We start from the raw sequence: 23,763 nt of genomic DNA, 5'->3' as shown, positions 1-23,763 counted from the left end.
ACTGAACCACTCAGCTAACAAGGGCGAACTGTAAGTTAATCAGTTCTGCAACTTGGTCTGACAATCCATTTACCACAGGGAAAGCATGTGTTTGTTTTACATCCTCTTTCTGCACAAATACATTATCTATTAGAGTTCTATTGTCTTGAGCTATACGTGTAGGGAAATTGACCACTGATTCTAAGTTATATGTTGTTAATAACACTTCTAGTTCACTTTTCCTACCGGGATTACTTAGAAAGTTTACAATGAAATATCTGCAGATTCATAACTTCTTCTTTTTGTCTGACAGACAGCATAATAGGGAGTCAAACTTTTTTATTATTAGCTCCCAGTCTCCTAATGGGTTCAAAATGGTTCAAATGGCTCTGAGCACTATGCGACTTAACTTCTGAGGTCATCAGTCACCTAGAACTTAGAACTACTTAAACCTAACTAACCTAACGACATCACACACATCCATGCCCGAGGCAGGGTTCGAACCTGCGACGTAGCGGTCGCGAGGTTCCAGACTGTAGCGCCTAGAACCGCTCGGCCACACCGGCTGGCTCTCCTAATGGGGATCTGTATACTGTTGCTAATATCAATACTATATTATCTACCTGAAGTTCACATGCACAAACCTCAAAGTACTGATCGACACAAAATTTGCTTACTTCTATATTTTTGTATTTATACCCTTGTTTTACGAAAATGGCAACTCCTCCTTTATCCATCCATGATCGACAAGTGTAAGATGCTAAATTATACCCATTTATACTTACAAAATGGCTCTGAGCACTATGGGACTTAACATCTTAGGTCATCAGTCCCCTAGAACTTAGAACTACTTAAACCTAACTAACCTAAGGACATCACACAACACCCAGCCATCACGAGGCAGAGAAAATCCCTGACCCCGCCGGGAATCGAACCCGGGAACCCGGGCGTGGGAAGCGAGAACGCTACCGCACGACCACGAGATGCGGGCTTTATACTTACACTATCCGTCCCAACAGTTACATGGTGTTCAGAAAGACAGAGTATATCAATCTCATTCTTATTTTTGGGGTCATCTAAACACACTAATAGCTCATCTGCTTTATTTTTTATGGGCTCTGCATTGTCTTTCAATGTAACATGCACTACAAAGTTATTGGCTTTTCCCATTCCTTCTGAAAATATTTCAGGAGTTCAGGGAATTCTTTAAGCATTGTCCTTTGGTTCAAAAGCAGACACTGAAAGTATATTGTCTCGGACGCTAAGTCCAAACAAATTAAAGGCATCTAAACAGAATATGTTCTCACTGTCTCCTGATTTCAACAGAGTAAAATTCACTGTCCTAGTATGAGATTTGTAAGTGGGAGGCAAACCACACTGTCCAAGCACTGGAATTTCCTGTCCATTGTAAGCAGTGAGGTCCCTGCTAGATTTAGAAAGGTGTGGTGAGCCTAACTCTTAGTATGTGACGCGATTAAGCCAAGTCACTGAGGCACCTGTGCCTAATAGGAAGTCCACACGACAGCCAGCAGTTTGTAATGAAACAAATAGTTTGTTAGAACGTCGTTGCAAAGCACTACGGCGAGAAGGAGGCACAACCTTAATCTTACTTGTGTCAGAACCTGTTGTAGGTTTTGAAAACACAGCGTTCACTGCATGTGCACGAGCCTGTTTTTTTCGGGAGTGGGCAAAATTGACGTTTTTGTGCCGTTGCAAACAAAGTGCTTGTATATGACCTGTTTTGTCACATGTGTAACATGTTGCGTTATGTGATGGGCAGTCCTGTCTTTTATGGCGAGCAAAACATCTACGGTAATATGTCACTTAACTCATAGGCCTGCTTACATGTCTACGTGGCTGTCCGCGCGGCTATGTACGCGCTCGGTGTTGTCGCTGTTTGGGGCGCTCGTGAACATGGGGCGACTCGACCCGACAAATCGGGGCCTGGTCAAACTTGTCGGCTACTATGGCAGTCGAACCATATTGCTCTAAGATTTGCAGTACTTGGGGAAGTGATGGATCAGAGTACTTTAAGATCTGTTCCCGTGTACTCTTACCTGGGACATTGAATGTTATTGCATTAAAAAAATGGTTCAAATGGTTCTGAGCACTATGGGACTTAATTGCTGTGCTCATCAGTCTCCTAGAACTTAGAACTACTTAAACCTAACCAACCTAAGGACGTCACACACATCCATGCCCGTGGCAGGATTCGAACCTGCAACCGTAGCGGTCGTGCGGTTCCAGACTGTAGCGCCTAGAACCGCTCGGCCACTCCGACCGGCTTATTGCATCATGTACCATTGAATCACTGTAAAAGTTGCCACAACTACACTTCAGTTTACACTTCCTAGTCATGCCCGTTAATTCTGTCTACCATTGGCGGTACGTCTGTTCTGGTTTTTTTCTGCAAGTGAAAGAACTGATATCTAACTGCAGATATTTGGCCTTACTGGTCATAGTATTAAGTTAATGCAGCGATTACTTGGTCATAGGCGAATTCGTCAGACATGGTTGGGAACAGTTTTTGTATTAATGTGAACGTTGGGAACCCCGCAGTCGAAAGGAAGAATTGTAACTTGACAGTACCTTGAACACGATCAACTTGACAATGTGTTTATAACTGAGTCAGGTATTCAATCGATTCCTCCTCTGTTTCCTTAAATTGCAGGAATGTTGGTATACTGGTCAGTGGCACTTGTTGGGCTGGTTGGTTGGTCATTTTGTAGCCAGTAGTTGCTGTACCACTATCAGTAAGGTAGCGATTTGTTGGTTCCGAAACTGAAAAAAACTTGTGTTAGTTCCACCACATTGGCCATCTGCGGCTGAGGCAGGAGGGCGGGGAGTGGATGGGGCAGGAATTCATGATTTACACAAATACATTATATTAAAAAGCAAGCAAAGTCTCTGAAAAGAGAATTTTTTTTAGTTCTGTGGCTCCTCTCCTGGAATACATGCAAGAAGACAACAACAAATTACCAAATAGAAGCACTTGAACACGATCACTGCAAGCTAAAACACAAGAGAAGCAAGCAACATCTTGGCGCAAGTTGCTTGTCTTCGATCACCATTGAATTATCCTCGTTCGCCACAGTAGATTCTTGTAGCACAAGGAAGCAAAGGAGAGGATGTTGTTATGGGTGGCCAGTATCCTCTTTCTACAACACTAAAGCACACGTAGATTAGTATAGTTATTTATTTACATGAACAAGAAGCTGTTACTTAACTTGAATAGAGTCCATGTTTCATGGTACAAGCTCAACAGTAATAGTCCTCTTGCAGACTGATGTAAAGTACTTACTATTCTGGTTGAAGTAAACTAGTCGCACTGTAGTCACTAATCTAGTTGCTATTTATTGTTGTAGCCTGAGACGAACCGAACCCGCTCTGAGAGTGAACTGACAGATGCCAAACTGGGTGAGTGAATGAGGGCCTGCAGTCAGCAGCGGCGACCTATATACATGCTGTTGAGAGGGCGTTCGCGGCATGTTGCTTGTGGGTGTGTCTCTGCCCTCTCTTGTGATGTGCGCACTTGATCCAGTGTCTACTAATCGAACTTCGCACATCATCTTTGCCGACCAGTGTGCTGGCGATAGCTTACGCCAGCACATTCCTCCTCCAGAAATGCCACACCATTCTCATGTAGGGAGGATACAAACGACAATTGTAGGGGGGGGAGGGGGGGAGAGGCAGGATGCTGGATGTAAAGATGAGCTGAGAGCTGCTGTGACTGTGGGGGACAGCATACTCCTGACTGTACCCCACCATCTGCCTTGAAAACTGCTGTGTGGGTGGATATCCAGGCCTGAGGATGTGTTCTGGGGCGACGATAGTTTTTTTTACCTCACTTTTCGAAGCACACTGGTGTCTAACCACAGACAGGATATCAGACAATTTCATATCTAAAAGCTCATGACATATTCCGTAACCCTCCGACACTTCTGCAGATGGGCAAATTACAAGGATCTCAGCAGAAAACTATTTTATACAGGTCGAGAAACATACAACGGACATATTGCACAACAGTTGAACTCTGCAAAAGTGGTCCACAGATCAAGAATAGAATGAAGCGCATTGTAGTAGCCACCATTTGGGGTCTCCCGTATGTGTGTCGATCGTCATGGCGCCGCCACGAAGATCAAAACCGTCCAGTATCCTAATTGCAGATCACACAGCGGCCTCCTTTGATCTCGTGACCCCCACACAAAGCATCAAGTGATGGCATTTTGTTAATTGGGAAATTCTAAACTCGCTTCCTGTCTCTGTCTTTCGCAAGAGAGCTTTTCATCTCTCCTCAGACTAGTGTTCCTGTTGACTAATGCTGGCAACGGAGGGAGAGATGACACAATTTCGATACCAAAAATAGAGTGTCACAATCCATTTGCACTACCCTATCAAATCAATTGCTTAAGAATTTACAGGAGTCAAATAGATAGATTTAAACACTCACCTCCACCTTACGATTATCCTTCTTCATAATAAAACATATTTTCAACATTTGTCTGTTGGCTGGAAATGGTACGCAAATCAGGTAATGACATTTTCACATAGCGCTAAATATATCCGAGGTCTTGCATGCACAAATGTTTGATAACACAAACATCCCCCTCCACCATAACATTTCCACTGAACATACGTGATGAAATAAGTCCTACCGATCACACAAACCTGCGATCACAAGGTGGGCACCGTCCACCAACGACAGGCTAGCCCTGTCCGCACCAGCTGGGAGAGAGACTCGAACCTGTGTAGGCCATGCCTGCCAATACCAAACGCATGCATGCTCGCATACAACTATCGGAAACAATAAACTGGTCAATCGGGAATTTGACGCTGTGACTAGATTTATAAAACTCTATGAAATTCTTTAACTGGTCCTCTCTGCTACATTTGGAAGGAGGAGGAAGGGTCCACCATGTGGTGGGATAGTGATAACAACAAATAGATCTGCAAGAGAATCAACTGTGATGTATTTAAAAGCGCTGAACACTACACACATAAACCGCAAGCCAGTTCGTAGAATAAGTCGTCATGGCTACATGTCAGAGATCGCTATCAATAGGGACTCTGACGTTGTGGCTAGGTTTTTAAAGAATTCCTACATTGGTTATCTCTACAACATTCAGAAGCAGGAAGCATCTACTGTGTGGCAGAATAGAGATCATATCAAATACCACTGCAAAACAGAGCCCAGTGCAATGTATTGAGAAGTACTAAACACAGCACACCTAAGCTATGATCCAGTCTGTAATGGTAGTTGCCATGGACAGATATCGGGGATCGCTGAAACACTCACACATCCCATGCACTCATGTCCTGATGTCCACAACAACATGCCGCCGGTGCCAACGCTCAGAAGTCGATGAAAAGTAAAGCCACAGCTGTAGTCATGCAGTGCAAACAGCCATCATTTTGAATCTTCTCTTATGCAACACACAGATCCGCTTCTATACGCACTCACCCAGCATATTGCCACTCTACTATCCGCCACTGTCGTGTGAGAACAAATGGATGAAAACATTTTAATGTTAGTTTACCCCCTAACACAGACCTCCAAGTCATTGTAGAAAAATAAAATGTATGGGTCTGCACACAGCTGCAGTCATACACTGCTTCGATGTGTTACAGCAAAAAAACAATGAATCAAACTAGTTATGAAACAACAACACAGGGACCCTCTCTTGCGACTGATTGTGGGATATTGTGGCGTCCGCTGTGTTATTCAGTGGTTGGTATTTAACTAATTTTTAATGAAAATGATAATATTATTTCATTACATTGAGTAATTACTAAATAATTTTTTCTCATGTTTAAAGATTTGGCCAAATTGCTAAAGAAATCCAAGTTAATGTTGTGTTAAAGTGTTGCCTGTAAGCTGTGTAAGTGTCACTAATTCAAAGTTCATACAACACATTCTATACAACTATTGATTATGATGGAAACAGTTATCTCCAGCAAAATGATCATTAAAACCACCGAATATCAGCCACGCACAACACTGACGTATGTTACCTGAAACAATACAGTATTCTTCGCAACCCGTGCGTAATTATTTTCGGCTCCATACGTCAGCCAGAAAAGTTTGTTATATGGATCGTGCTATGAGCATGGTTTTTGCAGAACCAATCTGATTCGAATTATTTTCATTACAATGAGTTTGGGGCCACCGGTGCATATTTATTTTTGCACGTTTTTATTACCTTCGGCATTTATGTCTGCAGAGTTGCGTAATTTGAATTTGCCGCTGAGATAATTGTTAAGATGGCGGCAGAAATTTATAAATACTTTCTATTGTTAGAGTAAATTTTCTTTTAGCAGGCTAAGTATTTGAAATGCTTATCAAACATTACTTTCATATTGTGCACTATTTAGACTAATTTTCAACAAGCAAACTTTTGATTCTTTCCTTAGAAAAACAGATAAAAACGCGATACAAATCGCTATCATCAATGGCTGCGCTTCTTGCAGTGGAAAGAAATAATTAACACAGATAATGCTTATTGAGAGAGAAATTAAAGTTACAAATAATTATTCACTCATATTTATAATAATAATGAACTCTATTCTCAAGTAATAATTAACAAATAATTACAATTTCTTAACAGACCTCAGTTTGATATGCGTCTTGCGTCTGCAACCTACAAAAGCCAATCGGTCAGAGTGACCCTGCGGTTCTAGGCGCTACAGTCTCGAACCGAGCGACCGCTACGGTCGCAGGTTCGAATTCTGCCTTACGCATGGATGTGTGTGATGTCCTTAGGTTAGTTAGGTTTAATTAGTTCTAAGTTCTAGGCGACTGATGACCTCAGAAGTTAAGTTGCATAGTGCTCAGAGCCATTTGAACCCATACCATAGCCAACCAACAAAGGTAAAAACAAAGGAAGACAAACGCAGATCATAAAAGGAATTTACAATTATCATCGTCTTTGTATGATACACATCAATATGTCCAATTACATCATAAAATACTATATAAATAATTAATATTTATCATCGTTTTCACTATTTTTTCATATGTCAGATAGATAATGTTTTTAACTGTTAGAGGCATAATTTCTTCTCGTCGCACTGTAGCTAAAATTTATCTCGTGGATGTTACATTGGCCCTTGGGCTGAGAAAAAAATTAGTTTACCTATTGTATATTTTTTATCATTCCACGTAATCCACATAGATTTTCTACTCTCAAGATGCAAATGTTCAGTTTCAATGTTGGTTTACACATGATAAAATTATAGTTGAATCGAGTACTTTAAACGAATTCAGTGACTGTATTATCTCGGAAGTTACTGCGGATGCTTCCCGGATTAACGTATCTCCCCCCCCCCCCATTTGGGTTCACTGGACTCGGAAAACCGGGAATAAAACCGTCCAAGGGGCTTCAAGAAGATACAGCCACCTACTTTTAACTTTTGACATGAATGTAATAAAATCCACTGGAAAATGCAAATTTATGACTCTGTTGTAAGCATCTGAGATAATGAATGTTTTTTCATGGTGGTATATCATAACAATTTGCCGCTGACGTCGTAAGACCGCCCTCGTGTCGAGCCGTTGGAACGCACAGGTACTGCCTGCTGCTGGACCGCTCCCGGCCGAGTCGGTGGGGTGTCCACTACCGTCGGCTGCATCGTGGTTTGGATCTGCTGCTGGCTAGAAGTGGCGCTGCAGCAGGTCTTGCTTCTCCTTTCCCACGTCCCTCAGTTTAAGATACGTACATGAAACGTCAAAATATAAGCATCAGTGACAAGATAATTACTATTCTCATCCTGTGGAGGAAAAGTTTGTTAGTGTCCATTTCACTCGCATTCACACAGATGGAATTAGACTGTTTTTGGAGTATGTTCTGTATTTTGACACTGTTCAACACAATGTAGTGACTCACATGTAAGTTTATCACAATATGCATATTTTGAACACTGCATCGTTAATCATACAAGTGTCCGTAGTGTGCTTCGTTTACTTAAGTGGAACGTAAATATTTTCACGATGCGCTGCATAGCCAATGTTGCATTATTGTTAGTTGAAATAAGTGGTTCATGTAGTGTTAAAACAACATTCCTCAAACTGGGGGGCTATCAAATATGGGGTCCCACAGGATTCAGTCTTAGGTCCTTTACTGTTCTTGATATACACTCCTGGAAATTGAAATAAGAACACCGTGAATTCATTGTCCCAGGAAGGGGAAACTTTATTGACACATTCCTGGGGTCAGATACATCACATGATCACACTGACAGAACCACAGGCACATAGACACAGGCAACAGAGCATGCACAATGTCGGCACTAGTACAGTGTATATCCACCTTTCGCAGCAATGCAGGCTGCTATTCTCCCATGGAGACGATCGTAGAGATGCTGGATGTAGTCCTGTGGAACGGCTTGCCATGCCATTTCCACCTGGCGCCTCAGTTGGACCAGCGTTCGTGCTGGACGTGCAGACCGCGTGAGACGACGCTTCATCCAGTCCCAAACATGCTCAATGGGGGACAGATCCGGAGATCTTGCTGGCCAGGGTAGTTGACTTACACCTTCTAGAGCACGTTGGGTGGCACGGGATACATGCGGACGTGCATTGTCCTGTTGGAACAGCAAGTTCCCTTGCCGGTCTAGGAATGGTAGAACGATGGGTTCGATGACGGTTTGGATGTACCGTGCACTATTCAGTGTCCCCTCGACGATCACCAGTGGTGTACGGCCAGTGTAGGAGATCGCTCCCCACACCATGATGCCGGGTGTTGGCCCTGTGTGCCTCGGTCGTATGCAGTCCTGATTGTGGCGCTCACCTGCACGGCGCCAAACACGCATACGACCATCATTGGCACCAAGGCAGAAGCGACTCTCATCGCTGAAGACGACACGTCTCCATTCGTCCCTCCATTCACGCCTGTCGCGACACCACTGGAGGCGGGCTGCACGATGTTGGGGCGTGAGCGGAAGACGGCCTAACGGTGTGCGGGACCGTAGCCCAGCTTCATGGAGACGGTTGCGAATGGTCCTCGCCGATACCCCAGGAGCAACAGTGTCCCTAATTTGCTGGGAAGTGGCGGTGCGGTCCCCTACGGCACTGCGTAGGATCCTACGGTCTTGGCGTGCATCCGTGCGTCGCTGCGGTCCGGTCCCAGGTCGACGGGCACGTGCACCTTCCGCCGACCACTGGCGACAACATCGATGTACTGTGGAGACCTCACGCCCCACGTGTTGAGCAATTCGGCGGTACGTCCACCCGGCCTCCCGCATGCCCACTATACGCCCTCGCTCAAAGTCCGTCAACTGCACATACGGTTCACGTCCACGCTGTCGCGGCATGCTACCAGTGTTAAAGACTGCGATGGAGCTCCGTATGCCACGGCAAACTGGCTGACACTGACGGCGGCGGTGCACAAATGCTGCGCAGCTAGCGCCATTCGACGGCCAACACCGCGGTTCCTGGTGTGTCCGCTGTGCCGTGCGTGTGAACATTGCTTGTACAGCCCTCTCGCAGTGTCCGGAGCAAGTATGGTGGGTCTGACACACTGATGTCAATGTGTTCTTTTTTCCATTTCCAGGAGTGTACATTAATGACTTACCATTCCACATTGATGAAGATGCAAAGTTAGTTCATTTTGCTGATGATACAAGTATAGTAATAACATCCAAAAACCGAGAACTAAGTGATATAATTGTAAATGATGTTTTTCACATACTTATTAAGTGGTTCTCAGCAAACAGACTCTCTTTAAAATTTGATAAAACACAGTATATACAGTTCCGTACAGTAAATGGCACAACTCCAGTAATAAGTATAGGTTTTGAACAGAAGTCTGTATCTAAGGTAGAATTTTCAAAATTTTTAGGTGTGTCCATTGATGAGAGGTTAAACTGGAAGCAACACATTGATGGTCTGCTGAAACGTCTGAGCTCAGCTACGTATGCTATTAGGGTTATTGCAAATTTTGGTGATAAGAATCTCAGAAAATTAGCTTCCTACGCCTACTTTCATTCACTGCTTTCGTATGGCATCATATTCTGGGGTAATTCATCATTGAGTAAAAAAGTATTCATTGCTCTAAAACGTGTAATCAGAATAATTGCTGGAGCCCACCCACAGTCATCCTGCAGACATCTATTTAAGGAGCTAGGGATCCTCACAGTAACCTCACAGTATATATATTCACTTATGAAATTTGTTGTTAATAATCCAACCCAGTTCAAAAGTAATAGCAGTGTGCATAGCTATAACACCAGGAGAAAGGATGATCTTCACTATGCAGGGTTAAATCTGACTTTGGCACAGAAAGGGGTAAATTCTGCTGCCACAAAAGTCTTTGGTCACCTACCAAACAGCATCAAAAGCCTGACAGATAGCCAACTAACATTTAAAAATAAATTAAAATAATTTCTAGATGACAACTCCTTCTACTCATTGGTTGAATTTTTAGATATAAATGATGGGAAAAAACAACAACTTAAACATTAGTGTCATGCAATATTTTGTATAATGTAATATCTTGTACATACATCTTTTATTAACTGACAGGTTCCACATCGTATTCATGATCTATGGAACAAGTATTAATCTAATCTGTTTTGCGGCACGGTTGGCTGTACAGTCTGTCACATTAAATTTGGCACGCAAAGACGATTCGTATCAAACTACTAAAGGTTAGTCCGCAGCTCGTGGTCGTGCGATAGCGTTCTCGCTTCCCGCACCCGGGTTCCCGGGTTCGATTCCCGGCGGGGTCAGGGATTTTCTCTGCCTCGTGATGACTGGGTGTTGTGTGATGTCCTTAGGTTAGTTAGGTTTATTTAGTTCTAAGTTCTAAGGGACTGATGACCATAGATGTTAAGTCCCATAGTGCTCAGAACCATATGAACCATACTAAAGGTTATCAGTTCAAGTTAATTATTAATACAGTCAACAGTACTCAATGTTCATAGCGTTGCTGCTAACTTTGACACTCCAAGAGCATTCATAAGGTTGCGTGATCACAGTTTTTATCACTGTTCATCATTATTCACAATATGGTTCACAGTTCTTCACACGTCCACTAGTTCCTGCGAAACACGTTTCACTGTTCTGATTGCTGTCAGTAGTTTTCCACAGTACTTAACAGACAATCTATATGCAAATGACACTTTTCAAGTAATGAGGTCTGGTACACTTGCATGTAAGTTCATATTACCATGACTGAATAACAAAATTTAAAATTTTGCACTGTCACATAAACATGAGACAATATAAAACTTTCAGAATATGCTACATTATCTTGACCATGAGATTATTACTGAACTGTCCAGGTAACAGTACACTTCCATTTTTATTACAGATACATATATTTGTATATATATTTCTATTTTTTTATTGGTATTGTTATTTACCATGCTTTTGGGACAGACGTACATGTTTGGTTTATCTAACCGGATTGTTGCTCGTAAGAGCATTTTAAATGACTTTGTAATGAAACCGTGTACGTAAATCAGTACACAATCAGATTTCGCTTCACTAGTGGTGAAAGCAGTACTTTTTTTTTTTTACACTCACACAGCTCACACACCACTAACACTCCCTATGTGTGTGGGACTACATTACTCAATCTTATGAAAATATGTCTGTTATATCCATACTTACACACACAAACAAATATATTATTTAAGCATTTTAATCATTTCTATGCTACGTATAGAAAGGTAAAATTCCTCACATTTAATGCAATAACACTCAAGTGTTTATCAAGTTATTGATAATACATTTATTATGGAGATTCTCTACTCCTTGCTCAAATAATTCAAGAACATTACAGTGTAATACTTGACATAAAAGCTTATAAACTAATACATACATAATATTATCACATTATTACTGCTAATTATTTTACCATAAACATTATATTTACAGTTATGGGATAGTGCACTTGCACTTCTCTTTCATCACTTCGTTTTTCTTAGTCCAGGGGATCAAGTAAGATGCTGTGCAATAGGTCTTGTGCGGATATACTTTCATACTATACTGGTAATCTTATATGATTCCAGGGCGTTCAATGAATACTTCGAGGCATCTGGATAATAATTCTGTTAATTGTCTAGCCTCTGAACCATTAATGCAAGTTGCCTCCTGTACTTTCTCTTCTATTGTTGTGACGATGTCACTCACTTTGCTGTTTGCATCGTTATTTCGATTTTTGTGACACATCTGTGGGTGCTCATGATCCTGCTCTGGGCATTAAATGCAGCAGAAACTCGCGAGACTTTCCACGACTTTGAGAAAGCGTTCCTTGATCAATTCCGGTCAGTGTCTACTCAAGAGTGACTCCGTAAAGTTATTTACAATGCAGAAATGTACAATCTGAAAAATGGCTCTGAGCACTATGGGACTTAACATCTGTGGTCATCAGTCCCCTAGAACTCAGAACTACTTAAACCTAACTAACCTAAGGACATCTCACACATCCATGCCCGAGGCAGGATTTGAACCTGCGACCGTAGCAGTCACGCGGTTCCAGACTGAGCGCCTAGAACCACTCGGCTGTACAATCTGAAGTCAGGTCCCTTAAGGAAGTACTTTGAAAAATATATTAACATGACCCGGTACCGGGATGAGCCAGTAACCACCAGAGACTTATTGCGAGTGTTAAAAGCTAGATTACCCATACATATTAGAGAAAAATTATTTAATGTTACAGACACCGATCTGAAAGAATTTCTGTCCGTAATTGATTCTCTGGATCTAGTGCAAGAAGACGCCAGAAAAAATTCTGATGTGATCAGCAATACCAATAGTCTTAATAGAAAAAATTCATGGAATGGATACAATGGAAATAGGGACAAAGGTAGTCCAAAGAAAAATAAAAGTAAAGCGTAGAGTAACGGAAAATACAATAATAATAATAGTAGTAGGAAACCATACAACCAAAATTTTGGTTATCCTAATAATAAGAACAGTAATTATCAAAAGGCCAAAGAACACCAACAACCGAATGGCAATCAGAGGCCGTACCACAATGAATACCCAAACAATAACAATAGCAACCGAAAGAGACGAAATGACAACAGGTCAGACAGTCCATATAAAGACGAGCCTAAAAATATGCGGGATGACAGTGAATATTGGCGACAGCCAGGGCCAAGTCATTGGTAGCCGCAGCAAAATTCTATCAATTCAGGTCAGCCAATAAATTATGTACAGGCTATACTTATACCAAGCAATCAGTATCGACTGTGGTGGGATCCAATCAGGCCACCTCTGACTGAAGACTCACAAAATGTTAGAATAGTGGAGGTATCTTCAGAAGCAAAGCAAAACACTCAGAAGCCAACAAACTAATTTCGGTCCCTGTAGGCCTTTGCCAGGTGACCGTGGCCAACAATGAAGGCAGTAGGTCGACGAAACAAAAAATAAACATGATATGGTATCATGATGGCAAAGGGATCGAAGATAAGCTATATCAGGCATCTGCTGTCTCTGATAAGCCACAAAGGGAAAATATCCAAGCAAGTGTCACTGGAGCTGTAAATGGTGTAACAACTACTATTCTGCTTGACACAGGTACGAATGTATCAGTTATGAACATGCAGTTTTTCAAGAAGGTATCGGAGATAAGAAGATTGCCGATTTTGCATGTTCCAAATTGTAAGGTTATAGGGGCATTGGGAAGAAAGGCGCAGAGTATAAAATACCAGACACAGGTGGAAGTTTCCTTGGGAAATAATCGCGTATTATGCACGTTCCTACTAATGGATAACTTGTCAGTACCTGTGCTTCTGGATCTTGAGTTCCTTCGCGAAAGGGAAGATGTAATTGATGTCGCCTGTGGGACATGTACACTTATGTACCAACAGCGACCGATAACAATTAAGGCTGAATTGGGAGTTCCGTGCAAACCTTCCGCTGATGAGAAAAATGAATATTTCTGTCAGCAAATAGAAGTTGTTAGTATTGGATCATAAGCACCCACAGATGTGTCACAAAAATCGAAATAACGATGCACCCAGCAAAGTGAGTGACATCGTCACAACAATAATAGAGAAAGTACAGAAGGCAATTTGCATTAATGCTTCAGAGGCTAGACAATTAACAGAATTGTTATCCAAATACCTTGAACGCCCTGGAATCATAAAAGATTACCGCTATAATATGAAAGTATATCCGCACAAGACCTATTGCAGAGCATCTTACTCGGTCCCCTGGACTAAGAAAAACGATGTGATGAAAGAGAAGTGCAAGTTATAATGGTCGCCTAGTCGTAGATATTGCTATATTCGCACTATTTCATTCCCATTTATGGAGCTTGTTAGCACTTGATGTTAGGTTGGCGCCATTAAAATGTGTTGTGGTAATCGCTGCTGCTTGCTGGATCGCTGCTGTCTCTCGATGCTAATGCTGGCTCTAAATCTGGTTGTCTAAGGGTTAAAAAAGATGAGGTCCCGTGTTTTTGATGTGCTTTTGATGATAAATAATGAGCGAAACCAACAAATAATTAAACATCAAATATTTATTACTCTGGTGGCCATCTTAATTCCACTGTCCACCAAAGACAATGACACAACACAAAGTAGCACTTCTTTTCATGTTCTTTGCAATGTTTATCCGCCTTGAACAATACACACATACACTTAACCAAAGTGACATTCAGACTCCATTCCGGATCCTCCTTGCTGCTTGTATTTATAACCTTGTCAAAGAACTACTAAAAAGAGATATAGTTTATAAGTCACATGTACATCTGTTATCGTAATTTGTGCAGAAAAGTTATTAATTTAATAGGTTATTAAAATCACAGACAGATTTGTTGACTTGACAGAATAATTCTTTGTTACAAAAAGGCCGTTTCTTAGAAGTTTGTCAGTTGACTTCTCTAATTTGCATAAATAAGTAAATAATGCCAATTAGAGAAGTCAACTGACAAACTTCTAAAAAACGGCCTTTTTGTAACAAAGAATTATTCTGGCAAGTCAACAAATCTGTCTGTGATTTTAATAACCTATTAAATTAATAACTTTTCTGCACAAATTACGATAACAGATGTACATGTGACTTATAAACTATATCTCTTTTTAGTAGTTCTTTGACAAGGTTATAAATACAAGCAGCAAGGAGGATCAGGACCGGAGTCTGAATGTCACTTTGGTTAAGTGTATGTGTGCTATTGTTCAAGGCGGATAAACATTGCAGAGAACATGTAAAAGAAGTGCTACTTTGTGTTGTGTCATTGTCTTTGCATAAATAAGTAAATAACAGGAAAATTAAAGAGACCTTTGGAGATAAGAGAACGACTTGTACGAATATCAAGAGCTCAGATGGAAACCCAGTTCTAAGCAAAGAAGGGAAAGCAGAAAGGTGGAAGGAGTATATAGAGGGTCTATACAAGGGCGATGTACTTGAGGACAATATTATGGAAATGGAAGAGGATGTAGATGAAGATGAAATGGGAGATATGATACTGCGTGAAGAGTTTGACAGAGCACTGAAAGACCTGAGTCGAAACAAGGCCCCCGGAGTAGACAACATTCCATTGGAACTACTGACGGCCTTGGGAGAGCCACTCCTGACAAAACTCTACCATCTGGTGAGCAAGATGTATGAAACAGGCGAAATACCCTCAGACTTCAAGAAGAATATAATAATTCCAATCCCAAAGAAAGCAGGTGTTGACAGATGTGAAAATTACCGAACTATCAGTTTAATAAGTCACAGCTGCAAAATACTAACACGAATTCTTTACAGACGAATGGAAAAACTAGTAGAAGCCAACCTCGGGGAAGATCAGTTTGGATTCCGTAGAAACACTGGAACACGTGAGGCAATACCGACCTTATGACTTATCTTTGAAAAAAGATTAAGGAAAGGCAAACCTATGTTTCTAGCATTTGTAGACTTAGAGAAAGCTTTTGACAATGTTGACTGGAATACTCTCTTTCAAATTCTAAAGGTGGCAGGGGTAAAATACAGGGAGCGAAAGGCTATTTACAATTTGTACAGAAACCAGATGGCAGTTATAAGAGTCGAGGGACATGAAAGGGAAGCAGTGGTTGGGAAGGGAGTAAGACAGGGTTGTAGCCTCTCCCCGATGTTATTCAATCTGTATAATGAGCAAGCAGTAAAGGAAACAAAAGAAAAATTCGGAGTAGGTATTAAAATTCATGAAAAAGAAATAAAAACTTTGAGGTTCGCCGATGACATTGTAATTCTGTCAGAGACAGCAAAGGACTTGGAAGAGCAGTTGAATGGAATGGACAGTGTCTTGAAAGGAGGATATAAGATGAACATCAACAAAAGCAAAACGAGGATAATGGAATGTAGTCTAATTAAGTCGGGTGATGCTTAGGGAATTAGATTAGGAAATGAGACACTTAAAGTAGTAAAGGAGTTTTGCTATTTGGGGAGCAAAATAACTGATGATGGTCGAAGTAGAGAGGATATAAAATGTAGACTGGCGATGGCAAGGAAAGCGTTTCTGAAGAAGAGAAATTTGTTAACATCGAGTATGGATTTAAGTGTCAGGAAGTCATTTCTGAAAGTATTTGTATGGAGTGTAGCCATGTATGGAAGTGAAACATGGACGATAAATAGTTTGGACAAGAAGAGAATAGAAGCTTTCGAAATGTGGTGCTACAGAAGAATGCTGAAGATTAGATGGGTAGATCACATAACTAATGAGGAAGTATTGAATAGGATTGGGGAGAAGAGAAGTTTGTGGCACAACTTGACCAGAAGAAGGGATCGGTTGGTAGGACATGTTCTGAGGCATCAAGGGATCACCAATTTAGTATTGGAGGGCAGTGTGAAGGGTAAAAATCGTAGAGGGAGACCAAGAGATGAATACACTAAGCAGATTCAGAAGGATGTAGGTTGCAGTAGGTACTGGGAGATGAAAAAGCTTGCACAGGATAGAGTAGCATGGAGAGCTGCATCAAACCAGTCTCAGGACTGAAGACCACAACAACAACAACAAGTAAATAACATGAATTATTAAGAATTACATTGGTTTTCGTCTAAAATATGAGTGTTTACGTGAATACTGAGTGAAAACGGTCCTAGTGAACAAATAGATTTCACTGGGTGATTTTTATTTAAGGAGATCCAAAATACGTAAGTTGGCCACTATTTTTCGTACTTCATATTAATTATTTAAGATGAACTTAGTGTTTTTTACATGATGACATTTGCTGTATCAGTGATCAAGTGATATTAACTTTTGTGTGGGTCAGTTATTCAGTATAATGTAATGGGTTGACTGTTTATGGAGACATATTATGCAATCATTGTTAACATACACAATAACTTTTCTATAATCAAAAATAGTCGTTAAACTGGTTGAATTTGGAGGGTATCGCATACTTCGGTAAAGTAAAGCCTTTAATAGGTTCCGTTACAATGTGCACTATCCCATAACTGTAAATATAATGTTTATTGTAAAATAATTAGCAGTAATAATGTGATAATATTATGTATGTATTAGTTTATAAGCTTTTATGTCAAGTATTACACTGTAATGTTCTTGAATTATTTGAGCAAGGAGTAGAGAATCTCCATAAGAAATGTATTTTTGCTCTAAAAGGGATCAGTAACTTGACTGAACATATGTGATGAAATAAGACCTACCGATCACACAAACTTGTGATCACAAGGTATGCACTGTCCACCGACAGGCTAGCCCTGTCCACACCAGCTGGGAGAGAGATCCGAACCTTTGTAGGCCATGCCTGCCAATACCAAACGCATGCATGCTCGCATACAACTATCGGAAACAATAAACTGATCAATCGGGAATTTGACACTGCGACTGGATTTATAAAGCTCTATGGAATTCCTTAACTGGTCCTCTCTGCTACATTTGGAAGGAGGAGGAAGTGTCCACCATGTGGTGGGATAGTGACAACAACAAATAGATCTGCAAGAGAGTCAACTGTGATGTACTGAGAAGCACTGAACACGACACACATAAACCGCAAGCCAGTTCGTAGAATAAGTCGTCATGGCTACATGTCAGAGATCGCTATCAATCGGGACTCTGACGTTATGACTAGGTTTTTAAAGAATTCCTACATTGGTTATCTCTACTACATTCAGAAGCAGGAAGCATCTACTATGTGGCGGAATAGAGATCTTATCAAATACCACTGCAAGACAGAGCCCAGTGCAATGTATTGAGAAGTACTAAACACAGCACACTTAAGCTACGATCCAGTCTGTAATGGTAGTTGTAATGGACAGATATCGGGGATCGCTGAAACACTCACACATCCCATGCACTCATGTCCTGATGCCCACAAACAGCATGCCGCGGGCGCCAACGCTCAGAAGTCGATGAAAAGTAAAGCCACAGCTGTAGTCATGCAGTGCAAACAGCCATCATTTTGAATCTTCTCTTATGCAACACACAGATCCGCTTCTATACACACTCACCCAGCATACTGTCACTCTACTATCCGCCACTCTCGTGTGAGAACAAATGGATGAAAACATTTTAATGTCAGTTTACCCCCTAACACAGACCTCCGAGTCATTGTAGAAAAACAGAATGTATGGGTCTGTACACAGCTGCAGTCATACACTGCTTCGATGTGTTACAGCAAAAAAAACAATGAATCAAACTACTTACGAAACAACAACACAGGGACCCTCTATTGCGACTGATAGTCTGTGGGATATGGTCCTCCTACAGGGTGGGTGACAAAACTTTATACCAGTGTGGAGGCAACTTCGACCACTGGTTGCTTGCTCCAGTGAACCAATATAAATATATTTAATGGGGTCATCACATATAGTCAATGACAGCATGGAGACAGTATTTGTTTTCGATGTATCGGAAGACAGGATTGTGGTAATATCTTATCCAGTTCTTTACCATGTGACGTTGGCAGGGTTTTAATAGTTCGTAGTTTAGCTCTTTTCCATCGTATAAAATATGGAGGAGAGAGAGAATGTTTGGGTGACAGACATGAATGTAGTGTGTGAGAAGCAGATCTTCTTCAGACTGTACTACCTGTACGTTGTTTGGGGACGCACTACAATGCAGTAGCAAAATCCTTGTCCTTCTTCAAGTTCCTGTATGATGTGGGGTCTTTCTCATTTTCAAGACAAGAGATACTGAGAAATCCTGCTGTAAATGCTTGTACTGTCTTGTCTACTATCTCGTGCTGCAGGAGAAAGCTTCGTTTGGCGCTGGCCTTACACATCGTACATTGTTGACAAGCTACAACAATGTGTTCCCATTCTCATCGAGTGGTCAAAACAGTCCTGTCACATTAACTCAGCTCATCCTGTTTCTCCACGTGATGCAGAAGGTATTAGATATTGCGCTCTCTGACATCTGTTCAGTTCCAACTTAAATTGGAACGATTACATAGGCAAAGCTGCAGCGACGGGGGGCAGAGGCTGGGGAACAGTTCAAGACGCAGAGGGACTGTCTCAAAAACCGTGCTGGAGTTTTGCTGTATGGGATCCTTAGCAAATGGGTTCGGAAAAAAGAGGTGACTCTTTTCGAGATATGATAGTAGCACAAATATGATTCACAAGTGGCTGTAATTATTAAAAGATGTCTCCATAGGACCCAACGCAAGTATGTGGTTGAATGGATAGACTTGATTCCAAATTGCAGACAGCATTTCTACCAGAAAGTGTAATACTATCAGCGATTCTTGTGTGTGGCTGCAGAACCAAGACCGCTTTTTATGCGGTGTGGCAATAACATAGTCGTTCTGGTCGTTTATTTAATAGCGCAGTCCTTACGCGAATTGTGCGTTGCTGGCGGTAGAATCCTTCTGTGGTCAGCTTCAGATGTTGTTTCTCAATAGTGTTCCTCGAAAAGAACATTGTCTTCTCTCCAGGGATTCCCATTTGAGCTAATTGGCGAGTGTAATCCGACAGCTGGGAAAATATTACTCAATGTGCAAAGTAACTCTCATGATCAATTTAATTAATTAGCCTATCTGTTAGATATCAATGACGTGCTACCAGCAGGTGTAAGCGAGGGCTAGAGTACCACGTATATTATTGGGGAGTTGGAGCGATAATCAGGCGTTTTTTTCGTTTCAGCAGGATCTTTGAATGATATTTCAATGTCCCATCTACACAGGGAGATATGGCCATCCAGCTATATCATCGAATTTATGAAGTGAAACATGGTATAAACCTAATATTTACAATTTCTCTGTGTTATTACCTCAAGAAACTTTGTGTGTGGCAAAACATTTGGTTACTTTAAGGGAGTTCGAAAGTGAGGAGGCATCCTGTGGCAGGGATAGATCTTAGCACTTTGTCATGAGCCAAAAATGAGTTTAATATTCTAGTCCTGTGATGCATGAAGTAGCAGATATTAAGCTGATAATAATAGATTTTTCTACCTGATGAGAGAATACTTGGAGATAATGTAGCTGTGGTGTCACCGCCAGACACCACACTTGCTAGGTGGTAGCCTTTAAATCGACCGCGGTCCGTTAGTATACGTCGGACCCGCGTGTCGCCACTATCAGTGATTGCAGACCGAGCGCCGCCACACGGCAGGTCTAGAGAGACTTCCTAGCACTCGCCCCAGTTGTACAACCGACTTTGCTAGCGATGGTTCACTGACAAAATACGCTCTCAGTTGCCGAGACGATAATTAGCATAGCCTTCAGCTACGTCATTTGCTACGACCTAGCAAGGCGCCATTACCAGTTACTATTGATACTGTAATCATGTACCGTCAAGAGCGACGCTCATCATTAATGGATTAAAGAAGTATTCCACCAGCTACATGAGTTTTTCTAAAGTCTAATTTCCTTGTCCTGTTCCAGACCTCACGCCAGCCTGCGTCAGCTAAAACGCGTGCCTTTCGGCTTCCTCTAATAATACGGTGTTGGCTCTCCTGCCAACCCACAACAGTAGCCCTTGCCATACTGTTACAGGATTTTTACAAGTAACGATACTTTAGCGATGTGAAAAAGCGTGTATATCCTGATTTCTTGTCCTCGAAACTTAAACATATAAAAAGAAGAACTCTACATTTCTCGCAAGGAATTCGGTGGATATGGCCAACAACATCCCTATCTCGGATTGGGTAAAGTGGATTTTATAAACTGTAGTCTATACTGAGGTGGAATTGGTTGCAACTACTCTATACATCCAAGCCAAAGCTGTTTGTTTCGCAGTGCATAGCGGCTGGCGTCGTTTGTTGCGCTGTGCACCGCGGTGTCGGCAGAAGTGATCACTAGGCTTCATGGACTGGAAGTTTGAGATTAGCTCAGCCTGTGACAGGTGGTTATGTACAAAGAATACGCTGACCTGTCTGATTTTGCCCACGGCAGCGGAGGCTAGCAGAGTGACTAGTATGCTGGATGAGTGGGGATAGAAGCAGAAATGTGTGTTGCGTGAGAGAAGACTCTAAATGATGGGTGTTTGCACTGGACGTACTGATAACATCCGAATTCCTACCACTCCAATCCCTGGATACCCTCCATGGCTGGGAGTGGTGCACTGTGGCACATATGGGCGTCCACGACTGTCGCTGGGGACGTAGCGGTTTTTTGGGCCGACCTCTGAGCATTAGCGCCGGAAGCACGCTGGGTGAGGACATCGGGATATGAATGCGTGGGATGTGCGAGTGTTTCAGCGATCTCCGACATCTAGCCATGACAACTACTGCTACGGACTGTATGGTGGTTTAAATGTGTCGTGTTTAGTGCTTCTCAGTTCACTGCAGTGGGCTCTGTCTTGCAGTGGTATTTGATATCGTCTCTATCCTGTCACGCAGTATACCGTTCCTTCTCCTGAATGTAGTGGAGAAAACCATTTTAGGAATTCCATAGTGCTTTAAAAACCCAGTCGCGACGCCACAGTCCCGATTGATAGCTATCTCTGACATGTAGCCATGACAACTTAGTCTACGGACTGGCTCGCGGTTTATGTGTGTTGTGTTCTCAGTACATCGCATTGACTCTCTTGCGGATCTGTTTGTTGTTGTCACTATCCCATCATGTGGTAGACCCTCGCTCCTCCTTCAGACTGTAGCGGACCGGACCAATTTAGGAATTCTATAGTGCTTTAAAAACCCAATTGCAACGTCAGAGTCCCAGTTGATCAATTTATTGTTTCTGATGGTTGTACTGCGAGCATGCATGCGTTCAGTATGGGCAGGCGTGGCCTACACGGGTGTGGGTCTCTCTCCCGGCTGGTGCGGACAGGGCTACCCTGTAGTATGTGGATGGCGTGCATATCATATGTTTAGTGGAAATATTGTGGTGGATGGGGTGTTCGTGTTATCAAACATTGGTGCGTACAAGACCTCGCATATATTTAGTGCTACAATCTAATTTTGGTGGAAATTTAATTACTTGATTTGCAGAATGTTTGCATGTGATACTCAAATGTTGAAAATTAGGGCTCATAAGGAAGCATATAGGCAGTCCTTTTCCCTTGCCATAAGAAGAGAACTGGTGTAAAAACTGCGTTCCTTAGCCGAAACACTTTATAAATTCGATAAGATTTTATTACTATCGGCCATCTCCCCTGACTGGCCGTCTCCCCTATGTGGATGGGAATCACAAAGTGTTCTTGCATTCTTGTATTATGAGCAAAACTCTAGAGGGTCTCTCTGTACATCTGACTTCAACTGACCCTTCCTGCAACATTGTCTCCAATTTAATTTGGAACTGACCCAAAGTAGCAGCACACTGTACCTGCTACATTTGATATAGGCACACACACAGAACAGAAAAATAGCGCATTTACACTAGATGTTGACAACTACACTACATTTACAAGTGATCTTAGAATACATGGCAAGAAGTGATTTCATGATCACATGAGCAGAAGTAACATAAAATCGATAAAATTACGAAAAACTACGGAAAATACGTATAAATTGATGGAAAATACGCCAAAATGCTGGGGAAATTGAGGGAATACTTGCATGTTTTCTGCTTGGTACCGGAAAATTCTTGAACATGTGAACAAGTAATTGGCAGTAATAACAATGTGACAAAAAGTTGACATGGTGGCACCGGAAACGAGGGAAACAGTCATTTTTCGTCGACAGTGATAAGACGGTTGGAATAGAATGTGTTAACGTGCACGACTGCCAAATATAAAGTAATGAATTTATACATGGCGAATCACAAGCCCAGGTGTGACCCAAAAGTTATCGGCAACCACCTTACAGATTTTTATAAAGCTTCCTTAGTTAAAGAGCGTTGTATCACCAGCTGTGGGACTATGGGACTACAATATACAACTACAGAATGGATCACATGTCTGATGCTGTGAGACTGTTCATATTTTTAAACTGTAACAAGCAGTGTTTACAATGTGTGTCTCTGTACCCTCTACCAATCACAACTACGCAGTGTCTGCTAACAAATACCTTGCAGAACTTTGCTACATTTTTAACAACATTCTGCTGTATGTCTATTGAGGTAATAGGGATACATACAAATTGACCGCTGTCTTTGACGCTTTTCTGGAAAAGAGAACCACCTGCCTCTAAATTGGCATGGATCTGCGTTAAAGGACGATAGAAAGTAGTTGGAGTAATTGGTTGAAAGGTTTTGTAATGAGGTATGATTCAATGGTAGACTGATGCATTCTAGGAGGAGGGAGACGTTGTGTCAGGTCATTTATCATATATTTATCTATATTTTTCCGTTGTTCTCTCGGGGTGCACAACTGCTTTTTCTTTGTGTGATTTAGAGCACTATCTACCGACAATCGTTAACAGCAAACCTCTCCATTCTACTGTCAGCAGAGGTTTTCCTGCGCCTGTGCGATGAATCAAGTCCACCCAACCGAGGGAAAACGTATTTTGGCACCCTCCTCTAGACGAACGA

The sequence above is a fragment of the Schistocerca americana genome, chromosome 5 (assembly GCF_021461395.2).
Source record: "Schistocerca americana isolate TAMUIC-IGC-003095 chromosome 5, iqSchAmer2.1, whole genome shotgun sequence".
Lineage (NCBI taxonomy): Eukaryota > Metazoa > Arthropoda > Insecta > Orthoptera > Acrididae > Schistocerca > Schistocerca americana.
Note: the sequence above shows the minus strand (reverse complement) of the source record.